Here is a 22,794-nt window from a genome sequence, read left to right as displayed (position 1 = left end):
ACCAACACAGGTGAAATCTGACTGCAACTCTGTCTGAATATCAATAATACCCTATGGTCTGACTCCAAAACTAGCAATATTTTAAGAACGGGACATTTCTTTTGTGGCTTGTTTACTCCAATGAAATGAATTTGGAAGGGAGTAGGTAGGCCTGAAGAATCTTTCTCTGACAAGGTTTTCCTTTGGGGTCTGCTTACTTTTGAAGCCAGGCATGTTAGTAAGAAAAGCTTGAGTAACAGGATAAGTTTCATCTTTAAACTCAGAAAACTTTGATATGCTTTAATAAGCTTGAGCATAGATTAGACTTGTACAGGGAGCCAAGTTTGAGGAATAAGAGCACAGAGCAGAAATAGATTTGGGTGAGGTATTTTTATATTTTAAGGGGATATTTCTTAGGATTAGTTTTACTTTTCATTTGATTTAATATGTAATAATTAATATTTACAAAGGTATCATACTTTTGAACTTAACTGATTACAGGTGACTCTTTTTTTTTTTTTTTTGCCTTTCAAACTTTTATTTAAGGGCACTGATCCATGATGGATTTTAGATCTTGTTGAATGCAGCCACATCCATAGACTGTACACACTCATCGAAAGCAGCGATCTGCTCCTCCAGCATGTCTGTCCCAACTTTGTCGTCTTCAACTATACACTGTATTTGAAGTTTTTTAATGCCATACCCAACCAGAATTAGTTTAGAAGAGCCCCAGACCAAGCCGTCTGCTTGAATGCTTCTGACGCACTCCTCTAGTTTTGCCATATCGGTCTCATCATCCCAAGGTTTCACGTCTAATAAGATGGAAGACTTGGTGACAAGTGCTGGTTTTTTGGCTTTCTTTGACTCATACTGGGCAAGGCGTTCTTCTCTTAGCCTCTTGGCTTCTTCACTTTCTTCCTCCTCATCAGATCCAAAGAGATCAATGTCATCATCATCTTTACCATCTGTAGCTCCACTTTCTGTGGTGTCTTCCACATTAGCAGGGCCATACTTGCCCAAAACTTTCTTCACTCCTGGCAGGCTGGCCTTTTCCTTCTCATAAGATTTGATGTGGCAGGTGACTCTTGAACAATGTGGAGGTTAACGGCACTAACCTCCATATTTGTGGTTTTATACCCTTGGATTCACCCATCCTTGGCTTGTATAGTACTGTAGTATGTATTTATTGGAAAAAAAAAATCCCATGTATAAGTGAACTCATGCAGTTCAAACCCATGTTGTTTAAGGGTCAACTATATTTTCACAGGAATGGGCATCATTTTTGTCCTTACCAATTTTAGTAAGCAAGGATTAGCAGACAGTAGTAATTGTTGAAATAATGTGTGAGTGCCAAAAACAAAGCCTTCTGTTAAAATTCTAAGAATTTATTGGATAAAGGTTCCTGCATTTTTTATTGTCATTTTTTTCCCTTACAGTGTTTTTGACACATTCTTGCATATTACTTCAGCTTCTTGTTGGATTTCTGTAAAATAGGATTTTTTCAATACAGGCTTACTTCACTTTATTGCACTCTATTGCACATCACAAATAATCACAGTTTTACAGATTGAAGGTTTGTGGCAACCTTGTGTTGAGAAAGTATTGGCAGCACTTTTCCAAAAGCATTTGCTCACTTCAACTCTGTGTTGCATTTTGGTTATCCTCACAATATTGCAAACTTTTTCATTATTATAATATATGTATGGTGATCTGTTTTCAGTGATCCTTGATACTATTATTGTAATTGTTTAGGGGCATCACCAATGACTCCTATTTAAGAAGAACTCGATTGATAAGATTTATATGTGTTCTGACTGCATCACTAGCTGGCTGTTCCCTGTCTCTCTCCTTTTTTTTCAGGCCTCCCTATTTCCCGAGACACAGTAATATTGGTATTAGTTCAGTTCAATTCAGTTCAGTTCAGTCTCTCAGTCGTGTCCTACACTTTGCGACCCCATGGACTGCAGCACGCCAGGCCTCCTTGTCAATCACCAACTCCCAGAGTTTACTCAGACTCATGTCCATTGAATCAGTGATGCCATCCAACCATCTCATCCTCTGTTGTCCCCTTCTCCTCCCACCTTCAATCTTTACCAGCATCAGGGTCTTTTCCAATGAGCCTGTTCTTCGCATCTAAGCCAATGAATAATCCAACGATGGCCTCTGAGTGCTCCGGTGAAAGAAAATGTTGCTGTCTCTCAATTTAAATCCAAAGCTAGTGATGAATAAGCTTTGAGACGAAGGCATGTTGAAAGCTGAGTTATGCTGAAAACTTGACCCCTTGTGCCAAACTGTTAGTCAAGTAATGAATGCAAAGGAAAGTTCTTGAAGAAAATTAAAAGTGCTACTCTAGTGAACACACTAATGGTAAGAAAGCAAGACAGGCTTATTGCTGATGAAAAATAGAAAACCTAACCAGCTACAGCATTCCCATAATCCAAAGCCTAATCCAGAGGAAGGTCCTAACTTTTTCAGTTTTGTGAAGGCTGAGAGAAGTGACAAAGCTGCAGAAGAAAAGTTTGAAGCTTGCATAGGTTGGTTCATGAGGGTTTTTTAAAAAAATTAATTTATTTATTTTAATTGGAGGATAATTACTTTATAATATTGTGGTGGTTTTTGCCACACATCTATGTGAACCAGCCATAGGTGTGCATTTGTCCCCCCATCCTGAATCTCCCTCCTTTTCCCTCCCCACGCCATCCCTCTGGGTTGTCCCAAAGCACCGAATTTGAGTGCCCTGATTCATGTATCGAACTTGCACTGTTCATCTATTTTACATATGGTAATATACATGTTCCAATGTTATTCTCTCAAAGCTTCCAACCCTTGCCTTATTCCACATAGTCCAAAAGTCTGTTTTTTTTTCTTTTTTGCTGTCCTTTACATCTGTGTCTCTTTTGCTGCCCTGCATATAGGATTGTTGTTACCATCTTTCTAAATTCCATATATATGTGTTAGCATATTGTATTGGTATTTCTCTTGCTGACTTACTTCACTCTGTATTATATTATACGCTTCAGTTTCATCCATTTCATTTGAACTGACTCAAATGCATTCCTTTTGATAACTGAGTAATATTCCATTGTGTACACGTACCACAACTTCCTTATCCATTCATCGGCCAATGGACATCTAGGTTGCTTCCATGTCCTAGCTATTGTAAACAGTGCTGCAGTGAATATTGTGGTAGGTGTGCCTCTTTCAGTTTTGGTTTCCTTGGTGTGTATGCCCAGCAGTGGGATTGCTGGGTCATATGACAATTCTATTTCTACATTTTTAAGGAATCTCCACACTGTTCTCCATAATGACTGTACTAGTTTCCATTCCCACCAACAGTGTAAGAGGGTTCCCTTTTCTCCATACTCTCTCCAGAATTTATTGTTTGTATACTTTTTGAGGACAGCCATTCTGACTGGAGTGAAATGATACTTCATTGTGTTTTTTATTTGCATTTCTCTAATAATGAGTGATATTGAGCATCTTTTCATGTCTTTATTAGCCATCTATATGTCTTTTTTGGAGAAATATCTGTTTAGTCCTTTGGCCCAATTTTGATTGGGTTGTTCGTTGTTCTGGTATTGAGCTGCATGAGCTGCTTATATATTTTGGAGATGGATTCCTTGTCAATTGTTTCATTTGCTATTATCTTCTCCCATTATGAAGCCTGCCTTTTCACCTTGCTTATAGTTTCCTTTGTTGTGTAAAAGCTTTTAAGTTTAATTGACTCTTATTTGCTTATTTTTGTTTTTATTTCCATTACTCTGGGAGGTAGGTTATAGAGGATTTTGCTGTGATTTATGTCAGAGTGTTCTGCCTATGTTTTCTCCTAAGAGTTTTATAGTTTCTGGTCTTACATTTAGATCTTTAATCCATTTTGAGATTATTTTTGTGTATGGTGTTAAAAAGTGTTCTCGTTTCAGTCTTTTACTTGTGGTTGACCAGTTTTCCCAGCAATACTTGTTAAAGAGATTGTCTTTTCTCCACTGTATATTTTTGCCTCTTTTCTCAATGATAAGCTGTCCATAGGTGCATGGATTTGCCTCTGTATTTCCTGTTTTATTCCATTGATCTATATTTCTGTCTTTGTGCCAGTACCATACTGTTTTGATGACTGTAGCTTTGTGGTATAGTCTGAAGTCAGGAAGGTTGATTCCTCCAATTCCATTCTTCTTTCTCAAGATTGCTTTTGGCTATTCAAGGTTTTTTTGTGTTTCTATACAAATTGTGAAATTATTTGTTCTAGTTCTGTGAAAAATACCATTGGTAATGTGATAGGGATTGTGCTGAATCTATAGATTGCTTTGGATAATATACTCATTTTCACTATATTGATTCTTCCAATCCATGAACATGATATATTTCTCCATCTATTTGTGTCATCTTTGATTTCTTTCATCAGTGTTTTAAAGTTTTCTTTATATAAGGCCTTTGTTTCTTTAGGTAAATTCATTCCTAATTATTTTGTTATTTTGATTGTAATGGTGAATAGGATTGTTTCCTTAATTTCTCTTTCTGCTTTTTCATTTGTGGTGTATAGGAATGCAAGGGATTTTTGTGTATTAATTTTATATCTTGTAACTTTACTATATTCATTGTTCAGCTCTAGTAATTTTCTGGTGGTATCTTTAGGATTTTCAATGTAGAACATCATGTCATGTGCAAACAGTGAGAGTTTTTCTTCTTCTTTTCCAATCTAGATTCCTTTTATTTCATATTCTTCTCTGATTGCTGTGGCTAGAATTTCCAAAGCTATGCTGAACAGTAGTGGTAAGAGTGGGCACCCTTATCTTGTTCCTAATTTAAGAGGAAAGACTTTCAAATTTTTGCCATTGAGGATAATGTCTGCTGTGGTTTTGCCATATATGACTTTTATTATGTTGAGGTAAGTTCCTTCTATGCCTGCTTTTTGGAGAGTTTTTATAATAAATAAGTATTGAATTTTGTCAAAGGCTTTGTCTGCATCTCTTGAGATACTCATATGGTTTTATCTTTCAATTTGTTAATATGATGTATCACATTAAGTGATTTGTGAATATTGAAGAAGCCTTGCATCCCTGGAATAAATCCCACTTGGTCATGATGTATGATCTCTTAAAAATATGCTGTTGGATTCTGCTTGCTAGAATTTTGTTGAGCATTTTTGTGTCTAGGTCCATCAGTGATATTGGCATGTAGCTTTCTTTTTTTGGTGGCATTTTGTCTGGTTTTGGTATCAGCACGATGGTGGCCTCATAGGGAATTTACCTTCCTCTGAAATTTCCGTGAAGAGTTTGAGTAGGATAGGTGTTAGCTCGTCTCTAAATTTTTGGTAGAATTCACCTGTGAAACCATCTGGCCCTGGGCTTTTGTTGGTTGGAAGATTTCTTTATTACAGTTTTGATTTTTCTGCTTGTAATTGGTCTGTTCAGATTTTCTGTTTCTTCCTGGTTCAGTTTTGGAGGGTGATACTTTTCTAAGAATTGTCCATTTCTTTCAAGTTGTCCATTTTATTGACATATAGTTGCTCATATGCTCTTATGACCTTTTGTATTTCTGTGTTCTAGTTGTAATTTCTCCATTTCCATTTCTAATATTACTGATTTGATTCTCCTCCTTTTTTTTCTTTTCTTTTCTTTTCTTGATGAGCCTGGCTAATAGTTTGTCTATTTCATTTATCTTCTCAAAGAACCAACTTTTCATTTTGTTATTTGCCATAGTCTCTTTCATTTCTTTTTCTTTTATTTCTGCTCTGATTTTTATGATTTTTGTTCCTTCTGCTAACTTTGGGGGTTTTCTGATCTTTTCCTAGTTCCTTTAGACATGAAGTTAGGTTGTTTATGTGATGGTTCTCTTGTTTTTTGAGGTACGCTAGTATTGCTATTAACCTCCCTCTTAGCACTGCTTTTACTGAATCCCATAGGTATTGTGTTGTTGTTTCATTTTCATTTGTCTTCACGCATATTTTGATTTCCTTTTTGTGTTATTCTGTGGTCTGTCAGCTATTCAGAAGTGTGTTTTTTTTAGCCTCCACATGTTTGTGCTTTTCATAGCTTTTTCCCTGTATTTGATCTCTAATCTTACTTCATTGTGATCAGAAAAGATGCTTGAAGTGATTACAATTTTTAAAAAATTTACCAAGGCTAGATTTGTGGTCCAGGATGTAATCTATCCTGGAGAATGTCCTGTGTGCACTTGAGAAAAAGGTGAAATCCATTGTTTAGGGATGAAATGCCCTGAAGATATCACTTAGGTCTAAACTGGCCCATTGTATCATTACAGCTTATGTTTTCTTGCTGTTTGGTTGATCTATCCATAGGTGTGAGTGGGGTGTTAAAGCCCCCCACTATTGTTGTGCTACTGTTAATTTCCCCTTGCGTTATGTATTTTTGAGGTGCTCCTATGTTGGGTGCATATATATATGTATATATATATATATATATATATATATATATATATATATATATATATATATATATATATATATATATGTAATTGGTGTATCTTCTTGTTGGATTGATCCCCTGATCATTATGTAGGGTCCTTCTTTATCTCTTATTATGGTCTTTTTTTCAAAGTCTATTTTATCTGATACAAGTATTACCACTCCTGCTTTCTTCTGGTCTCCATTTCCAGCCCTTCACTTTCAGTCCGTATGTGTCCCTAGGTTTGAGGTGGGTGTTTCATAGACAGCATATATATGGGTTTTGTTTTTGTATCTATCTGGCCAGTCTTTGTGTTTTGGTTGGAACATTTAACCACTTACATTTAAGGTTATTATTGATAAGTATGAACCCCATTATCATTTACTTTGTTGTTTTGGGTTCATTTTTATAAACCTTTTTTATGTTTCCTGTCTAAAGAAGATCCTTTAGCATTTCTTGAAGAGCTGGTTTGGTGGTACTGAATTTTCTCAGCTTTTGCTTGTCTGTAGAGCTTTTGATTTCTCCTTCATATCTGAATGAGATCTTCCTGAGTAGTGTAATCCTGATTGTAGGCTTTTCTCTTTAATCACTTTAAGATTGTACTGTCATTCCCTTCTGATCTGATGAGTTTCTATTGAAAGACCAGCTGTTATCCTTATGGATATCCTTATGTGTGTTATTTGTTGCTTTTCCCTTGCTGTTTTTAATATTTGCTCTTTGTGTTTAATTTTTGTTAGTTTGATTAACATGTGTCTTGTGGTGTTTCACCTTGGATTTATCCTGCTTGGGACTCTCTGGGTTTCTGAGACTTTGGTGGCTATTTCCTTCTCCATTTTAAGGAAGTTTTTGACTATTATCTCCTCAAGTATTTTCTCATGCCCTTTCTTTTTCTCTTCATCTTCTGAGACACCTATGATTTGAATATTGGGGCGTTTAACCTTGTCCCAGATGTCTCTGAGGTTGTACTCAGTTCTTTTTTTTCTTTTTTCCTCTCTGCTTCATTTATTTCCACCATTCTATCTTCCACCTCACTTATCCTTTCTTCTGCTTCAGTTATTCTACTCTTGGTTCCCTCCAGAGTGTTTTTAATCTCAGTTATTGCATTGTTCATTTTTGATTGACTCTTCTTTATTTTCTCTAGGTCCTTATTAAACATTTCTTGCATCTTCTCAATCCTTGTCTCTAGTCTATTTATCTAACACAACTCCATTTTTTTTTTTCCCTCAAGATTTTGAATAATCTTTTCTGTCATTATTCTGAATTCTTTTTTAGGTGGACTCCTTATCTCCTTTTCTGTTTGGTTTGGTAGGTTTTTATCATGTTTCTTCATCTGCTTAATATTTCTCTACCTTTTCATTTTGTTTAGATTGCTGTGTTTGGGGTGCCCTTTCTGCAGGCTGGAAGGTCATAGTTTCTCTTAATTGTGGAGTCTGCTCCCTGTGGGTGGGGTTGGACCAGTGACTTGTCAAGGTTTCCAGGTTAGGGGAGCTTGTGTCTGTGTTCTGGTGGGTGGAGCTGGATCTCTTCTCTCAGGAGTGCAATGAAGTAGTGAATTTGGAGGTGTCTATGGGTTTGGTATGGCTTTTGGCAGCCCATCTTTTAATGTTCAGGGTTGTGTTCCTGTTCTTCTGGAGAATAAGTTTGTTGCATCTTGCACTGGAACTTTTTGGCTTGGGGCTTGGTTTCAAGCTTCAGTTGGTGGAACTTGGTTTCAGTGTAGGTATGGAGACTTTTGGATCGGCTCTTGTCTATTAATGTTCCCTGGAGTCAGGAGTTCTCTGACATTCTAAAGTTCTGGAATTGAGCCTTCTGCCTCTGGGTTTCAGTTGTATCTTACAGTAGCCTCAAGACTTCTTCACCCATACAGCTCAGAAGACAAAACCCCTAGGTTAATGGTGAAACAACTCTACACAGCCAGGAACACCCAGAGAGATTCACAGAATTACATGGAGAAGAGAAGAGGGAAGAGGGAAATAGAGGTGACCAGGAAGAGAAAAGGGAGGGTCAAAAGAGGAGAGAGAAATCAAGCCAGTAGTCAAACCCACAAGTGAAAGTGGATACTGAAGATGAGATTCTTAAAGGTACAAAATTGATAACAGATATCAAAAAGCAAAGATTAAAAACCTAGAATACAGGTTAGACTTTCAAAAATACAATATAAAAATGTAAAACAAAATCAATCACAAAAATTAAAAATACATATGGAATTCATTTTTTAAAAATAGGAGTTTTTTTTAAAGAAAGGTAATAGTAGGGTATAAAAATGAAAGTTGAAGGGGTAAGAAAGAATTAAATACAAAAAAATTAAAAAGTGATAATAGTAAACATATATCTTGGAATTTCTCTGGAGTTTTTGTGGGCAGTGTGGGGTCAGATCAGTGTCAGATAGTCCCTTGTTCCAGCTTGAACTTGTTCTCAAGGTCTATAGTTGCCCCCCAAATGTCTCCAGTATTAAATGCAGGGTTTTAATCTGTTGCACCTGTCACTTCTGGGATGGTTCCCCCTTCTTTGTTTATTTTGACTTCCTCTGTTTGCAAGTTTCTTTAGTGTCGAATTTCTGCCACTGACACGAGGGGGTGAAGGTGGCCACTTATTTAGGCTCACTTGCTCCTGGCATATGTGGGTAGTGCTCGCAGTGGATGGACCACACTGGGATTGCCATGGTCCAAGGTGGCGTGTACTTCCCAGGTCCATACTGCTCAGGCTCCAGGGTGCTCCACAAGAGCACTGTCCCAGGTGGACCCAGGGTTTAGTTCACTTCCCAGTTCTAAGCTGCTCGGGTTCTCTGGTGCTTCGCAAGAGCACAGATCCAGGAGGCCTGTGCGTTTTGTGCCCTTCCCAGGTCCAAGGGCTCAGGTGACTGGATGCTTGGCGAGCACACTCTCCCAGGTGAGCTGTGCATCTTATTCACCTTCCTGGTCCCAGCCACTCTGCTTCCTGGGTGTACCATGTGTCTCCTCTGGGGAGCTGATCTCAGGCTGTGACACTCCTGGCCAATGTGAACCATCTAGGATCCCAGGAAGATGTGATTAGCAACTGGCAGCCTGCTCACGGTTTGGTGGAAGATGCAGCCTCTGGGTCTGATATTGCAGCAGCCCCTTGCCTTCCACTTCTGGCTATTGCACACCTGCTTCTCTGCCTCTGGGGAGGGAGGGCCCCAAATGGCAGCCAGCTGCTTCTCCTCTGGTACTTGATAGGGCACAAGACTTTGTTCTGTGTACGCGCCAGGGGTCACTGCCTGGCGTTAGAGCGTTTCGCGGGAGAGGTCCTTTTATTTATTTATTTATTTGTCTCTCTGGCAACCCCACAGTTTGGGTTGCTATGTCACATTAGCGCCCTCAGTTTGTCAGCAGGGCATTCAAGCCCAGTCCCTACCTTAAAGACCAATGATGCAGCCCACGCCTCCTAGCCCAGCCCCCACTTGCTGCTGGTGGTTGCAAGTGTCTGAGCTGCTTACCTTCTGGTAGTTGTGGTTGTGTGCTTTCTGTGTTGTTTCTTTCTTTTCCCCAGTTCTGTTGCTCTCTGAGATTCCAAAGCTCCCCACAGACTTGCCTGTTGGAGGGTTTCCTATGGTGTGGAAACGTCTCCTCCTTCACGACACCCTCCCTGGGATGGATCTCCATCCCTAAATCCTTTGTTTCTGTTTTTTATATTTTGTCCTACCTCCTTTTGAAAAGATTGGACTGCCTTTCTGGGTGCCTGGTGTCCTCTGCCCATGTTGAAAAGTTGTTTTGTGGAAGTTGCTCAATATTCAAATGATTTTTTGATGAATTTGCAGGGGAGAAAGTGGTCTCCCTGAAAGAAGCCATGTCCATAACATAAGAGTCAAAGGTGAAGCAACAAGTGCTGATGGAGAAACTGTAGCAGGTTATCCAGAAGATCTAGCTAAGATAATTAATGAAAGTGGTTATACTAAGCAACAGATTTTCCGTGTAGATGAAAGAAACTTCTGTTGGAATCAGATGCCACATCTAGGACTTTCATAGCTAAAGAAGAAGACCAATGCCTAACTTCAACTCTTCAAAAGACAGAATGACTCTCTTGTTTGGGACTAATGCAACTTGAGACTTTGAGTTGAAGTCACAGCTCATTTACCATTTTGAAACTCCCAAGGCCTTTAAGAATTATGCTGAATCTATTCTGCTTATCCTCTGTTAATGAAATAATAAGTTGTGGATGGTGGCACACTTATTTACAACATGGCTTGTTGAGTATTTTATGCTTCCTGTCGAAACCTACTGCTCAGAATAAAAGGATTCCTTTCAAAACATGACAGCCCATTGACAATGCACCTGATCATCAAGAGTTCAGATGGAAATGTACAATGAGATTAATGTTTTCATATCTGCTAACACAAAGTCCATTCTGCAGCCATGCACCGAGAAGTGATTTTGACTTTTATGTCTTATTATTTAAGAAGTAAATTTTATAAGGCTATAGCACTATTGGTTTAAAAAAAAAAAAAAAAAAACCTTCCTGCCAACACAGGAGACGTAAGAGATGTGGGTTCGATCCCTGGATCGGGAAGACCCCCTGGGGAAGGAAATGGCAATCCACTCCAGTATTCTTGCCTGGAAATCCCATGGACAGAGGACCCTGGAGAGCTACAGTCCATAGGGTTGCAAAGAGTTGGAATGACTGAAGCGACTTACCACACACACACTATAGATACACACACACACACACACAACAGTTACACACAGACACACTATTGATTCTTCTGATGAATCTGAGCAAAGTAAATTGAATAAACTTTTGGAAAGGATTTACCATTCCAGATACCATTAAGTGCATTTGTGATTCATTGGAAGAGGTCAAATATCAACATTAACAGGAATTTGGAAGAAGTTGATTCCAACTCTCATGGATGACTTTGAGGGGTTCTAGACTTCAGTGGGAGAAGTGACCGCAGTTGTGGTAGAAATAACAAGAGAACAGGAATGAGAAGTGGAACCTGAAGATGTCACTGAATTGCTACAATCTAATGTTTACTCTTTAATGGATGATGGGTTGCTTCTTATGCATGAACAAAAAAATAGTTGTTTCTTGATATGGATCTACTGCTGGTGATGATGCTGTGAAGATAGCTGAAAAGACAACAAAAGATATAGGATATTAGATAAACCTAGTTGATAAAGCAGTAGGGCATAAGAGGGTTGCTTCCAATTTTGAAAGAAGGTCTACTGTGGGTAAAATGCTACCAAATAGCATTGCATACTACAGAGAAGTCATTCATGAAAGGAAGTCAGTCGATGTAGCAAACTTCACTGTCATGTTATTTTAAGAAATTTCCATGACTATCTCAGCCTTCAACAATCACCACCCTAATCAGTCAGCAGCCATCAGCATTAAGGCAAGACCTCCATCAGCAAAAATATTAAGACTCTATAAAGGCTCAGAGGATGGTTAGCATTTTTTATTAATAAAGTATTTTTAAAGTATGCATATTTTTATACATAATACTATTATACACTTAATGTATATAAGCATGACTTTTTTTTTAAACGTGACTTTTATATGTATCAGGAAACCACAAAACTTGTGTGACTTGCTTAATGCAATATTCATTTGATTACAGTGATCTGGACCCAAACCCACAATATCTCTGAAGTATGCCTGTATTTGTGTTACTACTGATACAAGAAAAAGCGAATCATTTTAAACATTAAAATGTTATTGAGATTTCAAAGACAGAGGACACTTTTTTCCTATATTTCTTTATGATACAGTGTTTGTAAAGTAGCATTCCTAGAATAATAAGTATTCTTTGGGGAAATAAGTTTAGTAAATAACCAAGTAATTTCTCACATAAAACAGACAAAGAAAGGTAGTGCTATCTGGGTTAAGCTATCAAAAATATCATCACAACAATAACTACCCATTATCTTGACCAACCAGAAGATACTCATTTTTATTCATACTGATATAGCTATACACTTCAGTATAAAGAGGGATTTTTTTCATTGTTCTGTTGGTTATGAATTAAGTCATCAATTTTTTTCTGACTTTTATCTTAATGGTTTGAAATAAAGAGTCAGATGCATGGCTTTTCAATTTCTTTTACTACTTTATTTTATTACTTGGTTATTTAAGGTCAAAAGATTTCCATTTCCAAAATACATAAGAGAAATAATAAAGCAATAAAATGTAGACTTAGATAATATGGACATTTTTCTTAAAGGTGTCAACATGATTTACAAATTATTAAAAAGGCAGTAAAATTTGAACTCACATAGCATAAACTTTACCTTAAACTGTCAGATACATGATTTTAAAGCTATTTTATTAATATATCACTGATAATTATTTTTCTTATCTACAGAGAGGTAAAATGAAGTAAAAGCTAGTTGTCCAAGAAATCATTGGAATTGGACACACTAGAGATTCGTGTGTTAATTTTGTTTCATTTACCTGAAGTCTGTATTTCTTCTGTGATATGTAAGGTCAAGCCTATATAGTGAAAGAGCTGAAGGAAAGGTGAGGGCTTTCTCATTGAATGAAACTCGAAACATCATTTTTAGTTAAGTTCTCTAGAGTTTTGAGTATAAGGTACTCTGTGTTTACCAGGTGGTTCAGTGGCAAAAGCATCTGTCTGGTAATGCAGGAGATGCAGGAGATGTGGGTTCTGATCTCTGGGTCTGGAAGATCCCATGGAGGTGATACTGACAGCCCAACTCCAGTATTCTTGCCTGGAGAAACCCATAGACAGAGGAACCTGGCGGGCTGCAATCCACAGGATCACAAAGAGTCTGACATGACTAAACAATTGAGTACACATGCACATAGAAGATAATTGCTTTAGTTTCCAGTTAACTAGAGTGATCCTGGCTATACTGTTCTATTCTTTTGATTTTCTCTTCCAAGTAGGATTTCCAAATCTCTACAAAATCTGAAAGAGTGATTCTCATATAAGTAACTTACCATCTGCATAGAAACCCCATCATAATTTATTTGTAAAAAATATATCTACATTTCTAAAATAGTTCTTTATGAGAAGAATATTCCTGAAGGAAAAATAATTGGCATGTCCCTCAGAGAAAATGCTATTAAATAATGCATTATGGGTACAGACATTTTCCTTGTCTTTGTGATTTTTCCATGACAAATCTTATACTGAGATCATTTCAAAATAGAAGAACATCAGAAATAATCAGTGCAGAAGTGGCTCTGTTGAGGACTATTAAGTGAAAAGCCACCAAATGAAGCACTCATCCATGTTTGCAAAACCATTTTCATCCCCAGGAGGCTTGCAGCACTTGGCATTTCTAGAAAACTACAGCAAAAGTGGTGTGAGAAAGTATTGTGCTTTTTGCCAAGCAATGTTTCCTAAAGGCAATAGACACTCCAGAACATAATGGAAAATAAATAATGATGATAGTATGTTCCATCATCATTATATTCTCTAATACTTAGTGTTAAATATATATAAACATATAAGCCAATTGTGATAATAGCTACTTTATTAGCATCTGTTATCAAAGATCTTTGAAATTAAAGCTTGTAAGATAAGAGAAAAACAAGACTGTGCTTCTTAAATGATATTTTGAAATATCCTGAACCAGTGCATCCCAGTGGAGAGAACTTGTACAGTGAGAGTATTTGGGTAAAGAGCTTGAAACATTAGGACACAGCAAAATGGTTTTGAAATGTTTTCTTCTTCAAAATACATTTATCAGAAAACTTAATCAACCATCTTATATCTCATGCCTGCAGTATTCCCTGGTGCCTCAGATGGTAAAGAGCCCACCAATTCAGGAGATGTAAGAGATGCAGGTTTGACCCCTGGGTCGGGGAGATCCTCAGTAGAAAGAAATGGCAACCCACTCCAATATTCTTGCCTGGAGAACCCCATGAACAGAGGAGTCTGGTGGGCTTCAGTTCATGGGGACCCAAAGAGTCAGACATATCTGTGTGACTAGGCACACGTGTGGCTTATGATTTTATGTTGGGTAATTTTTTAAATCCATGTGGCAGTAGTAGAAGAGCTGATTAGAAGAGTGGATAAATTCTGAGATCTCCCCTTGCCTGTACTGAAATTCCTTTGTAAAGCAAATGCCAGTCCTGCAGGCTAATAATAAGGAGCAGAATTCCTTTGTTCATTAGATATGCAGCAGTAAAATGGGTAGCATAGCTATAGAAATACATTTGCAGTATGTTCGCTTTGCACAATATGGATGCGGATATTCCCATTCTCATGTAACCAAATTAGTAATGTATAGTAGAACACACATAGGTTTCTCTGACCTCTCACTGGCACTCATTTCAGACAACAATTACCATATTAGAAATGGCTTTATTTTTTGCAATCATTTTAATGTTTAGCCATTATCCTAGTACTTTTAATATCTTGAAAAGTCTTTTTCTACTTAAATTTTAAGACTATAATTTTCCCCTGGAGGACTCATGCTGGGGAATTTCACCTGTTCTGAAAAATAAAAAAAAAAAAAAAATGCTTCACTGGAATAAGTCTCATCTTCTAAGGCATGTCAGAAAACAAGCAGCTACTTATCTCTTTTGGCTTATGCACAAAGAAACCCAATGAAAGAAACAAACAGAAGCTAGCCTAGTGATGCTTTTAGAAAATGTGCTAATGACAGAAAATTGTATAGGTCACCATCGTTGTCATCATTATCATCATCATTACATGTAGCACTTCCTAGGTACCCAGCTCTGTTCAAATAGCAGTACCTGTATTAACAAAGAAAGAAACCTTTGAAGTAAGCAATATTATCATCCCTGTTTTTCACTTGAGAGAAAGCAGGCACTATCGGTTAAGAAACTTTTCTAACTACTCAAAGAGCAGGTGCTAGAACTCTAATTTGATCCCAAGCAGTCTGACTTCAGAATCAACCTTTAATTGTCATGTTTTAGCTTTGTACTTCGAGGTAAGTTTCTATTCAATTGTTTTGTCTAATTTTGCTTTTTGGACAGCAAACATTCATTTCAACTTTGATATTGTTTTCAAACTTTTACGGGGGCCTTGAAGAAATTTTAAATAATAAAAAGTTGCAGTTGCTACAAAATTCTCAGCACATTATCTTTTGAAAAGTTGTATCAAGCCTACATTTGTTTCTGGCCTAACTTTTTCTGAATCACCAGTCACAAGATCTGAATAAGGCTCATCTTATACTATTGCCATGTTCAACTTTCTAGAAATAACCATCGTAGCACATGATCTACCTTTTTAATGGATTCTACTGAATGATGAGCTTTATACTTGCTCAAACCATTTTATTTGCCTTCTCTTTTAATATTGCCTACCAGTAAATAAGGAGGCAGAATTTTCCTTTGTGTATTGTGCAAATATTAGGACTTCATACTTGTAAAATGTGCTTTTGAATTTTAGCCCACTGTCTATTTTTAAAAAATCTACAACTTGTGCTTGTGTTATAGCTATTTTATAAATTGGAACTACCTTCCAAATCAATGTGTTGTGTTAACTTTGTTCTTAAAATATTTTAAAAATTTGAGTTAAGAAAGGCTGAATGATAGAATTTAGCAAGAAGCAAAAGGAAACAATGACCTCTGATCATTAGATCAAATGCAGTTGAATTTTTGACCTAGGTGTGATGGCCTTGTCCACTGTTAATGAGTAAATTGATCTATTTCTTGTTGATATGGGTTTTTTTTTTTTTTTTTTTTTTTTTTTTTGCAGTTTTAAAGATCAATTTTTGCCTTATTGTTCAGGTTGTCATGTAGTTTACTTGATATTGTCACTGAAAGATAAAGGATTGTTCAACTATCAATCAGGGATATGTCTCAGATAAACAATAAGAAAGTTAGAACGTTGAGTTAAAGAACTCATTGATATTGAAGAACATAATACTTTAATATTTTGTTTAATCAGATTGGCTGCTTATATTTATAAAATTTTGCCGGGAGCCAGCACACGAGATCCCACCCATGACAAGGTCATGAGTAGAAGGCCTGACAAGCAAGGCAGATCAGGACTTCAGGAATTTCGAAAAGCTGCCCCAGCGTTCACCTTAAAGATGATCTCTGTCTTTCTGATGCTTGCTATATTAGACTACTCCCTAATTTCTGTAACATAGGCAGAAGGCCTTCCCAGATTTCTTTCCAGATAAGAATCAATTTAGAACTTTAATCTGTAAGTTTTTTGGGTGGTGGTATTTTATGAGATTATTTAGGGCAAAAGGAGTGTTTTAATTTAAACTCCTTTGTTGGTAAATTGTTAGCCAAATGCATTTATGCCCTTGGTACTAATACGCATGATTGCTTATAATATTTTAATCATAAAATAGCATAAAGAATCTGATTATATAAAAGCCCTAATAGACATCGAGCATTTTTGAGGGGTGAAGGAGTTTTATTAGAAAATATAAGAAAAAATTATTATAAAAGTGGTTATTGGGTTAATGTCTGCTTGCTGTGTTTTTGCTTTTAGTGTGCTAAGGTTGTGCTATGGAAACCATTGTTAATATAGTTAAAGATCTAGAAAAATAAGAGCTTAGCCCTAGTGTGGTAACAATGAGATGGTTGTTAATTGTCAGCCAGGAGTGCTAGGCAGAAGCTGCCTCACCAAAGTCGCAGAGTCAGTGTGGGGTAAACTTCTTAGATAAATGCAACTGACAACTTTTGCAGAAGGATTAATTTTTGTGTTAACAAGGTTATACTTCTACTCTGTACTGTTGCCCTATGAGACTGCTACCTTTCAGTTAAGGTCACCAGAGAAACAGAAAATAGGTTTACATTCACCTGACTTGCATAAAATATTAATAGGCCCCAAGGCCAGAAGATAATGTACAAGACCCTCATAAACAAAGAAGTATGCAGAAAACACCCTGGTTTCGTGAAGAAAAAGCTGATGTAATGTTAAACTATCTTCCCCTTAGAAATGTACTAATTTAGGGTATAAAAGCCATGGTAAAAAATAAAGCATTGCCAGACTCTGCCAGATTCTACTACAACCCCACTCCGCCCCCAGTCTGGTCTCTCTCTCTCTCTCTCTTCTTTTCTCGCCGATGCCGTTCATCCTGAGGGTACCCCTGGATCCTGCTGAGGCTGGACCCCAGCAAAATTTTGTAGGTTTGCACTTGTTAAATGCCTCAGTATACAGTGATGATCTAGATTCCATGCCAATGCCAAGTCAGGCAAAGAACATGATAGCTTTAGGTTTAGAATGTAGGACCAAAAAATAAGCATAATTTTAAAATGTAAGTTTAAATAATGAACATATTTATTTATGTGGAACAAGAAAGTATAACTGTATTTTGTGGTATCAAAAATCAACTGATAATATTTAATAAAGGGGGTTAGAGAGGCCATTTTGCCTTCTTTCTTGTAAGAGATAATTCACCAATGGGGCATGTTTTTATAGAAGTTGGAAAGAGAGGGAAATAGCTATTAGTAGGCTTTATTTGGGATAATAGATATATTCTAGGACTAGATTTTAACATGGAAGACACATGGAAATAATATCACAGGAGGCACAATAAAATGTGGACTCAGCAATAGACATAAATTAATAGAAGGGGAACTCTATTTCATTTCTTTCCAGTCTGGCATTATTTCCTTCCTTCTATAACTGTAAACTTGTTTGTTCTTCTTATTCTTGTCCCTTTAGGTATAAAGTTAGACTGAGTATTGAGAGATTTCTTGAGGCAGGACTGTATCACTATGAACTTCTCTTTTAGAACTGATTTTGTTGCATCCCATAGACTTTGGAAGCTTGTGATTTAATTTTCATTTGTCTCAATGTATTTTTAAATTTTCTCTTTGGCTGTTTAGTAGCATGTTGTTTAGCCATCACATGTTTGTGTTTTTTCACTTATTTCTTTTAGTTTATTTCTAATTTCATACTGTGCTGGTTGGAAAAGATGCTTGATATTTCATTCATTCTAAATGTATTGAGATTGTTTTGTGGCCTAACGTGTGCTCTCATCTGGAAAATGTTCCATGTGCACTTGAAAAAAATGTAAATTCTGCAGTTTTTGTGTTGAATGCTCTGTATATATCTATTGCGTTTATCTGGTATAATGTATTGTCTAAAGCCAGTGTTTCTTTACTGATTCTTATATGGATGATCTATTCATTTGATATAAATGGGGTTATTAAAGTTCCCTACAATTATTGTATTACTACTATCAATTTTTTCCTTTATGCCTGTTAATATTTGCTTTACATATTAAGGTGATCCTATGTTGGGCAAATAAATATTTATGAATATTATATCCTCTTCTTGGATTGACCCCTTTATCATTATGCATTGCTCTTTGTCTTTATTTTTTTTTTTACAGTCTTTGTTTTAAGGTATATTTTGTCTGGTATGAGTAATGCTACCAGCTTCCTGTTCATGTCCGCTTTCATGGAAAAATCTTTCTCTCACTTCACTTTCAGTCTGAATGTGTCTTTATAGCTGAAGGGAGTCTCTTATAGGAAGTATATGTATGGGCCTTGTTTTTTCATTCATTCAGTCACCATATATCTTTTGATTGGAATATTTCATCCATTTACACTTAAAGTAGTTTTTAGTCAATATGCATTTATTGCCATTTAGCTGTTTCCTGATTGCTTTTGTAGTTCCTCTGAATTCTTGTCTTTTCTTTGTCTCTTCCTTCGAAGTTTGGGAAGGGTGATGTTTTGTTGTTTCCTTTCCCCATTTTTTGTGTATCTGTACAAGTTTTTGCCTTGTGGTTACCATGAGGTTTATACAAAAGTGAAAGTGTTAGTTGTTCAGTTGTGTCCCACTCTTTGCAACCCCATGGACTGTAGCCTTCCATGCTCCTCTGTCCATGGTATTCTCCAGGCAAGAATACTGGAGTGAGTAGCCATTCCCTTCTCCAAGGGATCTTCCCAACTCAGGGACTGAACCTGGGTCTTCTCCATTGCAAGTGAATTCTTTACCATCTGAGCCATCAGGGAAGCCGAAGGTTCATATATATCTACTGATAAAGAGAGCAATTTACTTTAAACCAATAGTTGTTCAAATGCATCCTAACAACACTACATTCTTAGTCCTCCAGCATATTTTATGTTTTTTATATAATATATACATCTTTTGGCTTTTTGTATTCCTTAACTACTAATTGTAGCTGTAGTTGATTTTACTATTTTTGTCTTTTAACCTTTTAACATCATACTCAATAGTAAAATGTTTAAAGCTTTTCAAGTAAAGTTAGGAACAAAAAAAGGATGCTTACTCTCACCACTTTTATTTAACATAGTTTTGGAAGTCCTAGCTACAGCAATACAAAAAAGAAAAATAAATAAAATGCATCTAAATTGGAAAGAAAGTAGTAAAACAATTACTGTTTGAAGATGACATGATCCTTATATAGAAGACCCTAGAGACACCACCAAAAAATTATTAGAACTCATAAATGAATTCAGTAAATTATAGGGTATGAAATTAACATGCAGAAATTTGTTGCATTTCTATACTCTCATATTAGACTATCAGAAAAATAAATGAGGAAAATCTCATTTCTAATTGAATCAAAAAGGATACCTAGGAATAAATATACCAAGGAGGTGAGAGATCTATATTCTAAAAAATTATAAGCTATTGATAAAAGAAATTGAAAATGGCACAGCTAAATGGATAGATAAAACTACTATGGACTGTAAGAATTATTACTATTAAAGTGTCCAAATTACCCAAAGCAATATACAGATTCAATGCAATCTCTATCAAAATGCTCACAGAATTTTCCACAGAACTAGAACAAATAATCCTAAAATTTGAATTGAACCACAAAACACAATGAATATTCCAAAAAGCTTTGAGAAAGAGCAACAAAGGTGAAGATATCAAGCTCCCTGGTTTCAAATTATACTACAAAGTTATAGTGATCAAAACAGCATGCTATTGGCATAAAAACAGACACACAGAAGAATTGAATAGAGGGCCTCCACACATCTATGGTCAATCAATCTATGTCAAAGGAGACAAGAATATACATTGGGGAAAGGATAGTCCTTTCAATAAATGATGTTGGGAAAACTGGACAGCTAGATGGAAAATGGTGAAACTGAACTGCTTTTTCACATCATATACAAAATAAACTCAAAATGTTAAAGTCTGAAATATAAGGTCTGAAACCATACCAATTTTAGAAGGATACAAAGGTAGTCCACTTTTTGACATCAATCTCACTAATAATTATTTTTTATCTATCTTCTTAGGCAGGGAAAACAAAAACAAAAATAAACAAATGTGATAATATTAAACCATTTATAAAATATTTTACAAAGTGAAGGAAACTATCAACAGAACAAAAAAGCAGCCTATTGATTGGGAGAAGATATTTTCAAATGCTATGCTTGATAAGGAGCTCATATCTAAAATCTATATACTCATACAACTCAACATCAAAAATTCAATTAAAAGTGGGCGGAGAACATGAATAGTTGGTTTTCCAAGGAAGATATACAATATAGCCAACAGGCACATACAAAAATGCTCAATATTACTAATCATCTGGGAACTACAAATCAAAACACAAGGATATATCACCTCATATCTGTCAGAATGATGATTATCAAATAGATAGTAACATATATTATTTAACTTATATGCAGAGTATATCACCAGAAACTCTGGACTGGATGAAGCACAAGCTGGAATCAAGATTGCCAGGAGAAATATCAGTAACCTCAGATATGCATATGACACTACCCTTTTGGCAGAAGGTGAAGAGGAACTAAAGAGCCTCTTGATGAAAGTGAAAGAGGAGAGTGAAAAAGTTGTCTTAAAGCTCAACATTCAGAAAACTAAAATCATGGCATCCAGTCCCATTACTTCATGGGAAATAGATGGGGAAACAGTGGAAACAGTGGCTGACTTTATGTTTTGGGCTCCAAAATCACTGCAGATGTTGATTGCAGCCATGAAATTAAAAGACGCTTACTCCTTGGATGAAAAGTTTTGACCAACCTAGACAGCATGTTAAAAAGCAGAGACATTACTTTGCCAACAAAGGTCCGTATAGTCAAAGCTTTGGTTTTTCCAGTAGTCATGTATGGATGTAATAGTCAAACCATAAGGAAAGCTGAGCTGAAATGCTTTTGAACAGTGGTGTTGGAGAAGACTCTTGCCAGTCCCTTGCACTGCAAGGAGATCCAACCAGTTAATCCTAAAGGAAATCAGTCCTGAATATTCATTGGAAGGACTGATGTTGAAGCTGAAACTTCAATACTTTGGCCACCTGATGTGAAGAACTGACTCATTTGAAAAGACCCTGATACTGGGAAAGATTGAAGGCAGGAGAAGGCGACAACAGAGGATGAGATGGTTGGATGGCATCACTGACTCAATGGACATGAGTTTGAGTAAACTCCGGAAGTTGGTGATGGACAAGGAGGCCTGGTGTGCTGCAATCCATGGGGTTGAAAAGAGTCGGACACGACTGAGTGACTGAACTGAACTGAACTGAACTGAGTAACACATATTGGCAAGCATGTGGAGAAAAGATAATCCTTGTGCAGTATTGGTGGGATGTAAATTTTTCAGCCACTATGGAAACAATGTGAAGTTTCCTTAAAAAGTTAAAAATGGAACTATCATACAATCCAATAAAATAAGTCCACTTTGGGAATTTACCCCCCAAAACGAAAACATTAGTTTGAAAAGATATATACACCTCAGTGTTCATTGCAGCAGTATTTACTGCAATGTTGTAAATAGTCAAGATGGACACTGAAATGGTTATTGATCGATCAATGAATAAAGAATATGTAGTTTACACACATACAGACATACGCTATTGTGTAATATTACTCAGTTCTAGCAAAGATTGAATCTTATTATTTGTGACAAATGTGGATGGACATAGAAAGTGTGATGCTAAGTGAAATGTCAGACAGGGAAAGACAAATACTGTCTGATTTCACTTACATTTGCTATCTAAAAAACAAAACAAATGAACAAACAACAAAATAGGAACAGATGTATAGATACAGAGAACAAAATAGTGGTTTCCAGCAGAGAGGTTATTGTAAGGTGGGTGAAACAGTGGAAGGGAATAAAGAGATACATACTTCAAGTTATAAAATAAGCCATGGGAATGTTAAGTAAAGCATAGAAATATAGACAATAATATTATAATAATTTTTTATGATGGTAGACTGTAAGTAGACACTGTGGTGATCATTTTGTAATTTTTGAAAATTTCAAATCACTATATTGTATGCCTAAAACTGATATATTGTAAGCCAATTATACTTAAATTAAAAAAAAAATAGAATATGGAACTAAAGCTTGAAGGCTTTCCTTAATTCTCTGAAGGAAGGTAGAAAAGTAGTCTTTTAATGAATTCAGAGTGCTGTGAAGACTCTGTTCAGTCCTGTAAAAGATATATAAATGCATTTCATTTAAATTAAAGTTTAAAATCAAGTCTAATGCCACAGCAAATGTCATTAAGTATATTCTAGAACACTTTCTTATTCTGTGTCT

The 22,794-nt window shown here is 36.3% G+C and overlaps 1 pseudogene; it reads right to left on the bottom strand.

Annotated features, from left to right (window-relative positions):
* Positions 1–493: 493 nt before the first annotated feature.
* Positions 494–22,794, bottom strand: part of LOC136152336 (elongation factor 1-beta pseudogene) — a 47,246-nt pseudogene continuing 24,945 nt past the window's right edge.

This window comes from Muntiacus reevesi, chromosome 21 (assembly GCF_963930625.1).
Source record: "Muntiacus reevesi chromosome 21, mMunRee1.1, whole genome shotgun sequence".
In the NCBI taxonomy this organism is placed as follows: Eukaryota; Metazoa; Chordata; class Mammalia; order Artiodactyla; family Cervidae; genus Muntiacus; species Muntiacus reevesi.
Note: the sequence above shows the minus strand (reverse complement) of the source record. Positions and strands in the feature narration are given on the sequence as shown.